General features: G+C 37.0%; 1 non-coding gene across 1 annotated transcript; it reads right to left on the reverse strand.

Moving 5' to 3' along the window:
• Positions 1 to 401: 401 nt before the first annotated feature.
• LOC128282806 (small nucleolar RNA R71) lies at positions 402 to 508 on the reverse strand. Its single transcript, XR_008273160.1, has one exon. It is a non-coding gene; the product is annotated as a small nucleolar RNA R71 (small nucleolar RNA).
• Between the last annotated feature and the right edge of the window lie 3,998 nt (positions 509 to 4,506).

Genomic DNA, 4,506 nt, shown 5'->3' on the forward strand with positions numbered 1-4,506 from the left:
CTTTCTGCGATTGCTGTTAATCAAAATCCTGCTTCGCTCACTATGTATGATTATGCTAAACCTTTTTTAACAGGAACTGAATCAAGCATAGTTAGACCTGCTGTAGCTGTAAATATTTTTGAACTGAAAGCTAACACAATTCAAATGATTAGCAATTTGTTCAGTTTGATGGTTTACAGGACGAAGATCCCAACGCTCACTTGGCAAACTTTTTGGAACTATGCGATACATTTAAAATCAATGGCATTTCTAATGATGCCATACGTCTTCAGTTGTTTCCCTTTTCATTGAGAAAGAAAGCTAAACAATGGTTGAACTCATTACCATGAGGGTCAATTACTACTTGGGAGCAAATGACCAAAAAGTTTTTACTAAAATATTTTTCGCCAGCTAAAACGGCTAAATTACGTAATGATATCTCTTCTTTTGTGCAGATGGATTTAAAAACACTCTACGATGCATGGGAGAGATACAAAGACCTTTTGCGAAGATGCCTTCACCATGGGTTACCACTCTGGCTACAGGTTCAAACCTTTCATAATGGCCTGAATCCTTCGACTCGACAAATGGTTGATGCAGCTGCTGGCGGAACCATCAATAATAAAACACCTGAAGATGCTTATGAGTTTATAGAGGAGATGTCACTGAATAACTATCAGTGGCAAGTCATGAGGACAAAGCCAACGAAAACAGCCGGTGTTTATAACGTTGATTCGGTCACCATGCTCTCTAATTAGGTAGAACTCTTGAATAAGAAAATTGATGGTTTTCTTAGTTCTTCACAGGTTCACCCAGTAATGCAATGCGAAGCAAGTGGAGGTGGATCAAGCAATTCAGAATACCAACCTTATGGCCACAACATGGATAACGAGCAGTTAAATTACATGGGTAATAATCCTTGATCTCAAAACAATCCATATAGTAACACTTACAATGCAGGTTGGAGGAACCAACCAAATTTCTTATCAGGAGGCCAAGGAAATTAGAGACCACCTCCAAGCTACCAACAACCACCCTACCAACAGGAAAAGAAGTCGAACCTTGAAGAGATGCTCTCAAAGTTTATATCTGTGACAGCCTTAAAACGACCCTAGTCGAAATGTGGTTTCGGGACCACAAAACCAAGGCATAAAAATAATTTAATATTTATTTTATTGCCTATAATGTGTGTTAACTCATGTGTGATATTTTTTATGCTTTGATTTAGAATTATAGATGTGAATTTCACTAGAAAGGACCTAGTAATAAACTTTGAAAGTATGAGGGAAATGTGTGATGACTAATTAAAGGATGCATGCAAAACAATGGACTTGCATGTCAAATTTCTCCCCATAGCTAGTGGCCGGCCATGACAAGGATTTATGGGCAAAAATCATGTCATGAAACATGTTTGGTAAATGGGTTATGATGGAAAGAATAAAATAAGGGTATGGAATAAACAATTAATGTTAGTAGATGAGAAACAAAAAAAAAAGTGTCCATCTTCCTCCATAGCTTGGCGAATGTCCTAAAGGAAGAAAGAAAAATTTTGTTCATCTCTTTTCACTCTCTTGTTGGCGAAAATACTAAGGTTAAGGAAGGAGTTTTGCTTCATACTTGGTTTGGAAGAGGATTAGGAAGAGGTTGGCTAAACTTGCATCAAGATTAAGGTATGTTTGAGGTTCATGCATGTTTTTAGTTGCTAGCTTAATGTTCTTGTTAGCCCATGGTTCAAATCCTTGTTATGTCATGGGAATGAAATTCGCCAAAGTGAATGTGGTGTTAATGCCATTGCATGTTAAATGACAAGCTTGAAAGTGATACATGTGATGGAGGATTGAAGATTCTTAGATTTTCTTTTAGCATTTTTTTGAATGAGATACTAAGTTCTTTGTTTCACCATGACCAAATTGAAATGGTGTGGTGTTGTGGTATTCGCCATGATATATCCATAAGTATAATTCATGCATGTTGCATGGTAAGTAAGATTTAAGCTTTGGAAATGTGTATATATTTGGATATAAGCCATTTGAGAATTCGCCCTTGCACCTACATGAATATATGTTTGCACATGATGGATTGGTATGACATATATACTAATTCAAAGTGTATATTTGCTTGTGATGATGTGTTGATTATGAAGTAAATAAGAGATGTGCAATGAATTACGATATGTAATGTGTTAGTAGTAAAATGTATGCTGTTTTTTTTGTGTGTGGTATTAAGTGTATATTCGCCACATGAGGGTAATTAGTGTGCATGCATTCGGTTTGAGGCAAGCATATTGATGCCTATTCTTGGCTTAGAAAATTCGGCTAAGAGGAATATTAACTAATGTGTTGAGTTCGATTTATGATTTCGTACATATGCAACTTTGATGCCTAATGTATATAAGGGCCAAGTACTTTGAACTTCACGTTGATGTTTGAATGTATTGAATTGCTTGTTGTGATGTAAAAATGTGCATGACCATTGTGTATTTGAGCTAAAGGATGGCCATATGACCATTTACACTCCTTGTCATATTCGGCCATAAGCTATCATGATGAGATTTTAATAAGTTAAATTTGTGTGAATTAGCTCAAGAGCAAAGGGGAGCTAAATCCGATAAAGGGAAGGAAAAAGTAGTTGAATAGCCGTCGAAATCGCTTCGACAACATCCAAGGTAAGTCTTGAGTGATGACCCTACTTGAATTATATCAAAATTATGCTCCTTGTTTGTGTGGCCATTGAGCCGAAATAGTAAAGGTTGATAAATATTTTGTGTTAGAGCTTTAGTAACGAAAATGAACTATGGGCGTGTCTTGAATATTGATATATGTGTAAGTGAACATTGAAAATATATCCGGGCTAAGACCGAAGGCATTCGTATGCGAGTTGATATATCGGGCTAAGACCGAAGGCATTCGTATGAGTTGATATATCCGGGCTAAGACCGAAGGCATTCGTGCGAGTTGATATATCCGGGCTAAGACCGAAGGCCTTTGTGCAAGTCACCAAATCCGGGTTATGACCGAAGGCAATCGTCTTGAGTCGCTATATCCGGTTAAATCCGAAAGTATGTGATTCGGAAGTGAGCAATCTTGCTGTGAAAATTTCAGCTTATACACTTGTGAAAATTCCAGCAATGAGGTATGTTTGTATGTACTTGTACTAATTGAATTCTTACAAGTAAGTATCGCTAAGTTGATAAACGAGCTCTACGGCCTTGGGCTAAGTTGTTCTTTTGTGTATGAACATAAGGGTCGGTGATGTGAAATAAGTATGAGTATGGGAATGTGAATTAGTAAAGTGGTTTAATTAGCCATGTGAATAAAATACCTTAGTCAAAGCTGATTTCATTGCTTGAGACTTACTAAGCATTAAAATGCTTACCCGTTGCTTTGGCTCTCTGTTTTATAGGTTTCGCTCGTTAGCTATCGGATTCGGGATCAAAGAAGTGAAGTCATCCACACTATCGAAGTCCCATTTTGGTACAAATTTTGGTTGAACTTTGAAATGGCATGTATAGGACCATCCTTTGTTGAAGGTCATGTACCTTCGGTTTGTGTAAACTTGGATAGCCATGCGAAAATGGCTTATATATCGTTTTAGCATAGAACTATAATCGTTTGTATGTTGACCCTTATGAGGTATGGAATTATTTTGAAACGATTAGCCATTGGAATGGTTAATCATGATCACGCTTTGTGCTATGTTTGTAAAAGGGCCAATTGAATCATGGAAAGTATGAAATAGGTAAAGCCTACTAAAGGCAGATGCTGACAGCAGCAGTGACGTGGATGTGAAAAATCACTAAAAATAGTAGGAATGGTATTAAATAGCAAATAAATTATGTAAGTGTACCTTGATGAATCTACCTTCATATGGAAGAAACGAAATGGTCATATGAGTTATAAGTTAACAGATTTTAAAGTTCTTGTGAAATAGGGCCAGAACGGTTTCTGGATCCCCTGTTCCAACTTTGGAAAATCATTGTAAATTAACCAGAGATAATTAGGAGTCATTCCATATATTTGTAGATTCCTCTCTGAGTCTAGTTTCTATAGAAACAAACGGCATTAGTATTGAATCCCTGTACAGGAGATATCCAATTCGTAACGCACAAAGGTCAGTGTAGTCGATCCCTACAACAGGCGAGACTTTAACTAATAAACTGTACTAATTGGCTCGACCAAAATTCTAGAAAAAATATGTAGATGGACATATGAGTCTAGTTTCAGGAAAAATTTACGGAACTGATTTTCGAGTTGTAAAACTCAAGTTATGAATTTTGGAGCGACTAGTACTCAGATTGGCAGCTTGTCTGAAAATTGTCAATAAGTGGGTTGAAGTCTGTTAACACCTCGCGTTCGACTCGTGACGGTCTCGGGTTCGGGTGTTACAATTTTATTGGTATCAGAGCTACGGTTTAGTCGATTCTAGGACTACCGTAATGCGTTTGGGTCTAGCTATACATGCCATTTTATGTGATTATATGATAGTGTGGTGATTTCTGACGTTTGAACTTGTGTTTATTTATAGTAA

This window comes from Gossypium arboreum, chromosome 10, assembly GCF_025698485.1.
Source record: "Gossypium arboreum isolate Shixiya-1 chromosome 10, ASM2569848v2, whole genome shotgun sequence".
Taxonomy (NCBI): domain Eukaryota; kingdom Viridiplantae; phylum Streptophyta; class Magnoliopsida; order Malvales; family Malvaceae; genus Gossypium; species Gossypium arboreum.